The following is a 12,282-nucleotide window of genomic DNA, read 5'->3' as shown; positions in this document are numbered from 1 at the left end:
ATGCTCTTGTTGCTTACATGGTTTCTGAAAAGTGGTCAGATATAATTCTTACCTTTGCTTCTAATGCCTGTGTACATAAGGTATTTCTTTTCCCCCTCTGGCTAGATACTCTCCTAGGTTCCTGGATCTGTGGTTTGGTGTCTAAAATTAATTCTCAGTCATTATTGCTTCTGGTCTTTTCTCTCTTTCTTTGATATTCTCATTTATGTATATGTTATGACTTTTCAGGTTGTCCCGTAGTTCTGGCACATTCTGTTCTGCTAATTCAGACTTTATTCTCTTTGCTTTTCAGTTTTGGAAGTTTCTACTACTGATTAAATAATAGAAATTTACTAGAAAATTTTAATATAATTTCTAATATAACTAGAAATTTATTCTTAATTCATGTCATGTTCTCAGGTTTAGATTCTTTTCTCAGTCATGTCCAGTTAACTCATGAGACCATCAAAGCTATTCTTCATTTCTGTTACAGTATTTTTGATCTTTTAACATAACTTTTTTATCTTTTCTTAGAATTTCCATCTCTGTGCTTAAATTATCAATCTGTCCTTGCATGTTATCTACTTTTTTCATTAAACCATTAGCATACTAGTCATTGTATTTTTTTGTTTCTGTTTTTTAAAAAATTTTGGTGTGATAATTTCAACATTCCTGCCATATCTGACTCTTTGTATATGGTTCTGATACTTCTTCAGTTTCTCAAATTGTTGTTGTTTTTTTTTAAACCATTAGTAAGACTTGTAATTTTTTGTTGAAAGGTAAACACAATGTACTAGGTAAATGACACTATGGTAAATAGATTTCTAGTAATTCAATGGTGAGGTGTGGGTGGAGGGAAAGTGTTCTCTATCTGTGAAACATACAGGCTTAGGCTTTTGGGATGCTGTGGTTAATTCTCATACTTGTTTAATCTGGGCCTCCGGCAATTCATTAATTATATTCAGGTTTTCCTACCCTGGGTTGGAAACCTATTGTTTCCAATGGAGGTTTCTGCTTGTGAGTTTGTGCTCCAGTAAGTTTTGATTCTCTGTATCTGCCTGTCTTTAGTATTTGAGGCAGTGGTTTGCCTTTTGGCCTCACGTCTCTGATAGACTTAGGAAAAATCATTGATTTTTCAGTTTCATTCAGGAAATTTTTTCAGTGATTATTTTACTTCTAATTGTCATTTTATCCCTTTTTTTAAATTTAGAAGCTTCTATCATGTGAAAATGGCAATTTATGTCTCTTCCTTTCTAATCATTATGGTATTGTAACTAATTGAATCTTTACATCATATGGGGTAATGCTAGATACATTAAAACTAAGAATCAAACATGGGGACTGACTATGATTCATCATGTAATACAATTATTAGTATTGGTTTCTGGAAAATAAGTACCAATTTATTTTAGCTCATTTCTAACTTTTTACTTCTTAAGATCACTTTTAAGTATAATAAAAATATGCTGATACACATTTGTGGGAATACATTTTTGCATTTTTTTCTCCACATGTCTACTAATATAAGGAATTTAACCCAATTTTCTAATGCTGTTTTTTTTTTCATATCTGGAATAATTGAGCTTGTTGTATTATTATTTTAATATACTGCTAGATTTTATTTGTTAATATTTTAGCTTGGATTGATACATGCAGTTTGATAAATGAGACTGGCATCTACTCATCTATTATCTTTTTCTTGATTTGGTATAAATATGCTACCTTTAAGAAATACTTTTTGAAAGAGATAAGATTTACTCTGTCCTACTTTGGTTTTTTTTTTTTTTTACTTCTCTTTTCCTAGATTTATTTTCTCTTGACTGAAGCCATTTTAATACACTTTCTGTGGATTGGAAATTTTTTGCATATCTGAAAATGGCATTTTAATTTTTTCACTGAAGGTCTTGAGGGTTATTTCCAGTTTTTGGCTACTACAAATAAAGTTTCTGAAGATTTGTATGTAGGTTTTTGTGCAGAAACAGTTTTCATTTACTTGGGGTATATGTTTAAGAGTGCAATTCCTAGTAACTACATGTTTAGTTTTACAAGAAACTGCTAATATTTCTTTTCCTAGAATGGCTGTGCTATTTTACATTCCCACTAAAAAACTGTGTGATTCAGTTTTTCTGCATACTCACCAGACACTAGCATTGTTACTACTGTTTCATTTGAGATATTCTGAGAAATGTGCAGTGATATCTCATTGTGATTTTAACTTTCATTTCCACAATGACTGATATTAAGAAGTATTTTTTCATGTGCTTATTTGCCATCTGGATATCCTCTTTGGGGAAATGTTTGTTCATTTTCTTTTTTTTTTCTTTGTCCATTCATCATGTTCTTTATGTTCAGTTCTGAGAGATTTTTAAAAAAACATATATTCTAAATATGTCCTTTATTGAATATGTGATTTATAAATGTTTTCTCCCAGCATAGAAATTATCTTTTTACCCCCTTTACATAGACTTTCACAGACCTAAAAAATTTAGTTCTGATAAGGTACAATTTATTAACTCTTGATTTAATAGATCATAATTTTTGCCTAACCCTAAACCCTGAAGATTTTCTCCTCTTTTCTTTCTAAAAGCTCTATGACTTTTTGCTTTGTTTTTAAATCCATGACCCATTTTGAATTTATTTCTTTGTGAGGTGTGAGATTTAGGGTAAGGTCAAAAATCCCTTCAGCATTTATGTTTGTTATAAAAATTTTACTAAGCATATAATGTTGACTTAAATATATTTGCCATAAGCATCTTAAGACATCTTTTTCACTGTTTTTTTGAATATGTTCTTTTGTTTCTAGAAGATCTTAGAATCATCCCTCTATCCTTAATGTCTTTATCATTATAATGCATCTAGACACAGAGATCTTTTTTATTAAAAAATATCTTGCAAAGTGCTTGGTAGATAATCAGTCTAAGGGTGTGTGAAATTATCATTTTTTTCTTGAATGTATGTTTCTCCTCTATTCACTCATTTCTTTTAGAAGACCTAATAGAAATCTGTTTCAGTATTTGGGTCTAACCTCAAGTTTCTCATTTGCTATTCATATTTATATCTCATTGCTTCCCATTCAGGAAAAAAATCCTCCACCGAGTCTTCCTAATACTAATTGTACTTCATTTTGTCCATTTGACACACCAGTTTGTGTACTGAGATCTTCTTAATCCAACTATCATAATGTTAAGTTTCATGAAATCTTACTAATTATTTTTCATGAATTTAATCTAAAGTCCTGCTCTGCTTTTCCCGTTAATTGTTTTTTAGGATGTAGTGCCATCTACTTGTTTGCTGAGTTTTCTTCTATTTCTTACGTGATTATCCTTCCTTGAAAGTAATTTGAGGAATTATGCATCTATTTAGGGAAGGTGTCATATACATTTCTGATGTTGAGATTACATCCTGTTTTAATGAGAATGAACATATAGCTGAGAGTATATACTTAACAGCTAGTTGGGTACCTTAGTTGCTGGAACTCCGATGTTTTTCTCCTGGGTATTCCCAGGTGGAAGGAGAGCTACCCTGTTTCCCTGACACAAGCTCACACACTCACTGCTCCTGCACCTGCCTGGAGGTAGAATGACCTGCTGGCACAATTTGGCAGCAAGTGTCGGGTGTCAGCTGTGGGGTGTGACCACTTGTTCACTCCTCCTATCTTACGTTGGCTTCTTCATCCACCCTTTCTCCAAGTCTGCCTTCCTGCTTTCCTTTTTCTGGTACTTCCTTTCTGGGTACATATACATAAAGAAATCTTGCTTCTATTACATATTTTCCACCAGTACTTATGGGAAATAGCTTGGGGTTCCATTTCTTGAATTAATCCCTTCTGATCTCAATTTTCCAGGCATATCTTAAGATTTCTGGTTCCTGATGCTTCATGTATTATTCCCCAACTTGTTGAGGAGTGAGTGTGTTCTTTATTATTATATTGGGTTTGGGCAGGAGACAATAACATAAACTAAGTCTACCAACTTAATTCACAGACTATATGAACCCAGAAAATTTAATTTCAATTAACCAACACAATTGAGATATTTACATTGATCAACTACTTGAAGATATCACATCAAGAATGCCTTTATGTATGTGGTTCTAGAAGGGATCAAGTTGACATTTGTATGAGTTTGTGGCTGTTAGGCTAACTGGTTTATTACAAACATAAATCTTACATTGCCCTGAGGGATAAATAGTTAACAAATCCCATAACACTGTGACAATGTTTTTTAACATGTAAACCCTTTCTCCAAAGAAAATCTCATACAGAATCTCAGTATCTGGCATCCAATGGCAGAACACTCTGGTTGAAGCCAGAGAAAGGAGTGGGTACCCTGTCAGCTGGCCTTCTCAAGTGTAACATGACATCATATCCTGAGGTTCCCATGAGGAACCCTTGGGCTTCAGAGAGCCCAGTTTGAAATATTATATTTTGTCTTAGGCCATCCACAATTATAGTGACAATATATTTTATATACACAAACATTAAAAGGTGAATCAGAAATATTTTAGGCCTAGAATTCTTTAACTGAGTATGTCAATAATACTTCGCATTTTTCATTGCTTTTATTTTCCTTGAAGTTCAGACTTTCATAGAGGATAAGTTTAATTTTTAGCTCTTTGAACTTAAGTTCTCTAGACTTTACTAGTAAGACCTCAAGAGACAGAACTGCCCAAGGTAACATACTGAGTGTTAACTAATGATAGTGTTGGATTCCCCTGAGGAAGGCGCCGCCCCAAATCACTCACCAAAGACGTTTCTTGATGCAACAAGCAAGAGGAATTTATTCAGAAGCCAACTAGCTGGGGTCCACGTCAGCCCGTTGCAGCGGGTCTCAACGAGGACCCCGAGCACACTAAGGCAGAAGGTTTTATAGCATTTTCAAAAGGGGTAGAATTTTCTATAATCACAATACAGGGTTTTTTCTATAGGCTCATAAATCTTTTGCTGGCGCCACATCCTGGGGTCTGGTTAGATGAGATCACCTACGGAATGTCTAGGGTGGTTCTAGTAAGATAAGCTAGGCGTGTATGATTAACTGATTTACGGTTAGCTAACTAAAGGTCACTACAATTGACACAGGCTAACTAACTTGTTTTTCAAGATTCTAATGATTTTCCTTCTTTTGGGTTAGGGGGTGGTATTTAGGCCTTAAGATGGCTGTACTTATGCTAACTTTTGATTCTTCAGATCCTACATTTCCCCACTTCTCTTTTTGGGGCATTCCAATCATGGAATGTTTGTATCTTCTTGTGAGGTGAGTGAGTGGTATTGTTGCTTCAACATTAGTACATGAACGGCACTCACTCTTTCTCTAACAAAAGTTATTAACCGGTTTAACATGCAGGGTCTTAAAGTTAGAAGCAACACAAGGATGAGTAGGGGCCCAGCCAGAGTGGATATCAGGGTTGTAAACCACGGGGACCTAGTGAACCAAGATTCAAACAGTCCTTGGCCTGCTTCTCGCTCTCTCTTTCTCTGATCCAGCCTTTCTCTAAGTTTTGACATTGAATCTCTCACTATCCCGGAATGATCTGCATAAAAGCAGCATTCTTCTCTTAAAGCTGCACACAGTCCTCCTCTTTTTAGGAACAGCAGATCTAGCCCTCGTCTATTCTGTAAGACTACCTCAGAGAGGGAAGTCAGAGATTCTTCAAGTTTTGTAATGGATTGCTCTATGGTTTTTAGGTCTTCATCAATAGCAGTCTTTAGTCTTTCATAATGCTGGTTCCCTTGAACAATAGCGGCTGCCTCCGTTCCCACTCCAGCTGCGACTCTTATCTCTAACAACACGGCTAAGGTCAGCGAGACCGGCTCTCTCTTATATCTATGCTTAGGTTCAAATTCAGCTACGAATGAGAGATCATCATGATACATCAACCTGGGCACCAGCTGGACCATGATACAGAAATCACGGGAGGAGTTGAAGGCAGAAGTAGAGACACATGGGGTCACTCCAGTGTTACAAGCCCACTATCCCTCGGGAGGAGGGATTAAATACCTGTTTTTACCAGGGAAGGCTATGGGTATGGTCTCATTCTTTCTTCTACAGATAGAGACTCTAGCTGCTGCTAGGGAAGAGGGGTGATGACCGCTCTGGCTGCTTCATGCTGAGAAGGGGGCGCAGTAAAGGGTGCAGCTAGGTCTCCATCACTGGTCAGTTGAGAGGGCTTCAGAAGGCTGGCGCTTCTATTCTGGGTTTCATTTTTATTACTATTTGCAGTTTTGTGGCTTCTAGGCAAGATAAAACAAATTGTGTTATTAGGTCATGTAGCAACATCTGGAGTTGGATTTTTTATTCTGGAAGGAGGCTGCATTATTGAAACGATACTTCTCTCTAAAATCATTCTCATTTTTACTAGAAGTAACTAGGTTAAGAAAATAATTAACAGCTGGCTTGATTATTTGCACAGGTGCAGCAAGAAGAGCAATTGATTACACAGGCTCTTTTAAATATGCTTTGCTGGAACTTTTTGTAAGGAATTTCAGATTGAACTTTTAAAGGCCTCTTGAGGCCAGACAGCCAAGCCAGACTTGCCATCAGGCTTTGCCTGCAGTACCTGTAGATTTGGATGAATTCTTCTCTTCTCGAGGTCTCTGCACCTGCCAGGAAGTGACCTTCTTTACTCACCTGGTAAGGCTGCTGGGAACTCTGTAAGCAAGGTACCAGGCCAGTTCTTCCAAGGGGCTTTGTTGGCTTTATAAAGTCAATCTTAGTTCTTTAAAGTTGTTCACATCTGAGTTTATACACATGTCTCTCAGGTACGACATTCCAGTCAAAGCCCTGGTAGTATAACCAGTGTTCTTAAGTAGTCTTCTCACAAGGAAAGCAGATTCTTATTGAACTCGTGCAAATAAACATACTGCCATGGAATACAAAAACAGTCACTGAAAGTTTTTAAACTCTGGAGGGATCAAGTAGAGAGAAGGATGTTTCAATTCTGCTCATAAAGATAGTCATTTACTAAACTGTTGTCAGTTTAAGAGAACAAGGTTAAAACACTTTACTAGCAACATTTGAAACAAAAAGACACAAAATCATTTTCTTTAGTTTATGTAATCTTATGTAACTAATACCTGTTCTGCTGAAATCTAGTTCTTTACCAGTTTAGGGATAATACTATAAATGACAAAAGACTTACAAATGACAATGGTTAAAGATATGATGAGAGCTTACTGTAAAACAGTTGACATAAGGAAATTCTGATATTTCTGTAATACAAAACATTCAGTAACAAAGTTTAGCATCATTCTCTTTGACAGTGCTTTCTTGGTAAATAAATATATATATATCAGATAAATAAGCCAAATTAGTCAAATACTTTGTCTAGTGAGAAAAAATTCTTCTGACATGTTCCAGGGGCCCTCTGGAAAATATCAGAGTTAACTAGAGGTAAAAGCACTTTTTTGCATTTAATTTTTTTAGAACTATCATTACACATTTATTGTCTATATACTCAGCACAGTAAACGAGATATCTTAAAAAGTGGGGCAGCAGGGGAGACTGCTGCTGTCAATTTTTAAAGACAACATACAGAAAGTCAAACTAATTTTAGGTTACTAAGCATTCTTGAGAGAATGGTAGCAGATGGTAGATTCTTCTGCTTTCATCTTCAGGAGGGAAAAAAGCTACAATAAGAATTCATATTTAGCTGAAAGAACTGTCTAAACTCAAGGCAGAGTATAATATTACCAGGCATACAAAAGACCTGTTAGAGATACATACAAAGAATGAATATGGCTATAGTCAAATTCAACTTAAAAGTTTAAGCAGAATCTCAAATTTAAATGTCTCTTTCTTTCACACAGATATTCAGATATGACCAGAAATATGCTTTGAGATGAAAGAGATCAGGCATTTTACTTTTTCATTTAGGGACTGAGAAATGATGACCTTTGGCTTACAATCAATAGCTTACAAACAGTGAAAATAATAAGAACATAACTCAGCATAAGTGTCTAAGACCAGATACAAAAAACAGAGAAAGTGCTTAAGTTTACAGGTCTTCCCTGAAAGCTTCAAGAATGTTTTACTCTTTAATAGTAGATTCCCCCATGTTTTTTTTTTTTTTTTTTTTTAAACATACAGCATATAAATTAAACAAGAAGACCTGGTGGTTCTCAAAAAATCTATTACAACTTTTTTCAAAAGTGGTCACACGTTCGTCTATCTAAACCTTCACAGTGAAACCTGTTTTTCTGGGAGAAACATAATCTTGTCCAGATTTTACAGTTTAATAAATTTTGGTTTGTTAACTAAGTGCATTTAATCAGCTGAAAAAAGCTTTGTTACTATTCTGCTTAGGAATTCAATTTTTCAGGCTATGCAATCATTTTTAATAACAAAATATTTCAAAGGCAAATAAAGGTTATGCTTTAGCTTTTAGTCTCTTTAACATTACGATTTCATGGCAACTCACTGAGACTTTAAGCATGAGAAACTGCTGTGATCTTTCAACATTAAGAGCAGACTAACAGTTAAAGAAAACTGTTTAACTGGAAACGAGATTTTAATTTTGCTGTGCACTTGATATCAAGACTCACTTGCTTTAATTTCACTAGGCATGACTATATCTGTAAGAATATAGTAATTTATTCTTCATTTGCCCCATGGTCCCAAGCACATAAGCCGGTGAGAATTATGCCTGGGCTTGCCTGCGGCTTGACTGGGTTTATCTCACTTTATCTCTAAACATCCTAACCCTCCCCCCAAAGCAACAGGCTGAGCGGATCTTCTACAACAAAAGGCACCACGCTGTTTTCTCTCTTTGTCTCTCTTTAAATAAATAGCTGTACTTTAGAACAAAGTTACTTTCTTTTATCACAAAACACATTCTTTAGCATGCAGAAGAGTTTTCATTTTTTATACTTTTTCTTATTAAAACATACATCTTTTAGCATAGAGAAATGTTTTTATTACTTTAAGTGGTTTTAATTAGAACTTAAAACTATTAGAAACTTTAACTTCTAGTGAACACTGAGAAGCAGGACACTGCAAACTGTCAAACTAACATTTTCTAGACTAACAAACTCACGAACACATTCTACAATTTCTGCAACCATGAGCTTCACAGCACAATCTCCCAGCAAACACAGAGCACATCTTCTCAACTTAACAAAACTCTAAGGCTTTAAGTTACTACAAAGATTCTCAGGCTGCAGGTAGGCATACACACTGCAACACACAATTTAAAAGGTGTTCACTTGCCACACTTATCCAGTTCACCTACCTGCAACAACTATGCTAGCCTACTCACAAGACCCCCACTGAACACTAGACAAAGCCAAGCTTCTAAGCATTCTATTCTTAAAAGATTTAGCAGATAACATGACTCAAATGACTCTAGGTAAACTCAGGCAGCGGACAACTACCAGGACATGCCCGCCTCAGGAAAACTCAAATTAGCATTAATGCTTAACACTTTTTTACCAGGTTTTCTGGAAGTTTTAGAACACTCAATTTTCACAAGCGCTTGTCTTTAAATCAATTTCATTAATACCATCCGGAGGTAGAAAGATATATTCATTTACACACTTAGGGGGTTGTCTGAGTCTGTCCCCTTGTCAGTATAACAATTATTAGGCACATGAAAGACACAAAAAACAGAGACACACACAGATTAGACACACAGCGGCCGCTTTTTGTTTTTTCTCAGATTTTCAAACAGAAACCGAAAGGAATCAGAGGGTTGATATTCCTGGCACCTGAAAATCAACCCTATCTCATCAGATTCACCTTGCCGGAAAAACAGACGGGAGGCTACCAGGCGTCCCTGGCCTCCCAACCTCCCCGAGGCGTCCCCCAGGGTTGCAGCCTGCGGTGCTCCTAGTACGTCTACCGACCGCAGTCTCGACCCCTTTACGGGATCAGGACAGCTGCCAGACAGTGGGTACCCCCTTTCAGAATTCTGACCGGTCTCACTGAAAAACAGAAAACAGAACACAGACAAACCAAGGCGCCACTAATCTTACCTCTTCCTCCAAGAGCGACTTTGGGAGTGAAGCGGGGTGAGCGCATGATCCCGGACGAGCCCCCAAATGTTGGATTCCCCTGAGGAAGGCGCCGCCCCAAATCACTCACCAAAGACGTTTCTTGATGCAACAAGCAAGAGGAATTTATTCAGAAGCCAACTAGCTGGGGTCCACGTCAGCCCGTTGCAGCGGGTCTCAACGAGGACCCCGAGCACACTAAGGCAGAAGGTTTTATAGCATTTTCAAAAGGGGTAGAATTTTCTATAATCACAATACAGGGTTTTTTCTATAGGCTCATAAATCTTTTGCTGGCGCCACATCCTGGGGTCTGGTTAGATGAGATCACCTACGGAATGTCTAGGGTAGTTCTAGTAAGATAAGCTAGGCGTGTATGATTAACTGATTTACGGTTAGCTAACTAAAGGTCACTACAATTGACACAGGCTAACTAACTTGTTTTTCAAGATTCTAATGATTTTCCTTCTTTTGGGTTAGGGGGTAGTATTTAGGCCTTAAGATGGCTGTACTTATGCTAACTTTTGATTCTTCAGATCCTACAATAGTAGTCCTGTATTCTTACCATAATGTATGAGTATTTTTTGAGTAGCCAAATGTTGGAAGAAGGTTCCTAGATGTTTTAAATGTTTCTGGTAAAGACTAGTAATGATCTAGAGATAAATGACTTACACTAGACTAATGATACCTTATACTTGTAAGTTTAAAATTTGAGTACTATTTTTGAAGCTGAAAATCACTGCATTGACAAATTGTTTCAGGGACTTTCAAATAAATTCAGGCAAAATACATCTGAGATACTAAGTCAATCACCCAGCAATGAAAATATGTTAATTATTATTTTAGTTACTAAACATTATACAAATAACATAAAGAACAGCAGTATTTCAACTGTTTTACTTTTTATTTTTTACCATACCTGAGCAACTAATAAATTCTACCTTGTCACTTATTCATGTTTCCTTCTAATATGAAAAGATTTTAATTAATGCGATCCATGAACCAATTTATATGACAAGACTATCATCTTAGTTTAGAAATTGCATATAAATCTAGAAAATCTTCAAACTACAAAACAATTGAAAGATTGCTAAAGAGATAGTAACTTATGTAGAGGTCAGTGCAATTTTCTGTAAAAGACAAGATAGAAAATATTTGAGGCTTTGAAAGCCTCATGGTCTGTGTTACAATGACTCAATTCTGCTGTTGCAGTATAAAAGGAACCACAAGCAGTATACTAATCTGTTCACTGTGTAACAAAGAATTTTATTCATTAAAAACAGATGGTGGGCTGAATTTGACCTGTAAACCTTATTTTGCTGACTCCTCATATAGTGTATTTATTCAATGTTGCATGCAACATCTCTTGAACATCTATTATATGCCAAAGTAGGAATTAGAACCTAGGGAGATGAAATATGTGAAACATTTCAAACTTTATATTGATTACATTTTGGTATGAACTACACAGGAAAAATTGCATAATAGATAAAGAGAAGAATGACCAAGTCTAGCATACAGGCTTACCAAGGAGTGAAGGTCAGTACTTCTAAATACCTTCAGTGTGATGAACTCAATTGGTCAAAGGATGAAGGGAAGGAAGGAAATGTTTCAAACCATGTGTCAATAGGTATATCCACCTTCTCTATAGGTTCACTAGGCTTACAAAACAAATTCACAGAATGAGAATCCATTCAGGCAATTCAACCACAAAACATCAACTTAGTCTGAGATTGTGTCTGCCTGAATAACCCCTTTGATAAGATTTGTAGGGCCCCACAATGCACTGCATTCAAATGACATTCTCCATTTAGTTAAAACCCCTAAATTTATAATAATTGTTTATTTGTTAACTGAAACAGCGTTATATTTTTCTTTGAAATTACTGCTTTTTTATATCTTTTATGTATAGGAGAATATTTTTTACACCTGATTTATATTTGGCTTATGGTTGTTATATAAACTATAATTGATCAGTTTATGTATTTGTCTTTTCTTCAATTTTGATATTTTTTTCTCCAAAAGTTTGTTAACTTCCTTGGTCAAGTTCCTCTAAGTTCTACGTAACAACAATGGCAACAAAATACTCACAAACATTTATAAGCAAAAGGAAAGTTTACTAAAATAAAATTCTATTTTTCAAAACAGAAAATAGAGGCTGGAAGCTCCTCTGAGCCTCCGGAGGCACTGGGACTACGGCTGGGCCTCCATGGAACAAGAAGCACTTCCTATAGGCCCCTGAGCTCACTTCTCTTTGCTTGCCTCTGCTTTACTCTTACATTTTCTGCAAACTACTTTGTCAGATATTTTATGTTCTTATG

At 36.0% G+C, this 12,282-nt stretch overlaps 1 long non-coding RNA gene across 1 annotated transcript; it reads right to left on the bottom strand.

The window, feature by feature from the left end:
• Positions 1 to 5,150: 5,150 nt before the first annotated feature.
• Positions 5,151 to 10,049, bottom strand: LOC140850451 (uncharacterized). The gene is made up of 2 exons (XR_012133304.1): positions 6,606 to 10,049; positions 5,151 to 6,208 (listed from the first exon to the last, which is right to left on the bottom strand). It is a non-coding gene; the product is annotated as an uncharacterized lncRNA (long non-coding RNA).
• Positions 10,050 to 12,282: the final 2,233 nt, after the last annotated feature.

This window comes from Manis javanica, chromosome 7, assembly GCF_040802235.1.
Source record: "Manis javanica isolate MJ-LG chromosome 7, MJ_LKY, whole genome shotgun sequence".
Lineage (NCBI taxonomy): Eukaryota > Metazoa > Chordata > Mammalia > Pholidota > Manidae > Manis > Manis javanica.
This window is presented reverse-complemented; position numbering and strand designations above follow the sequence as displayed.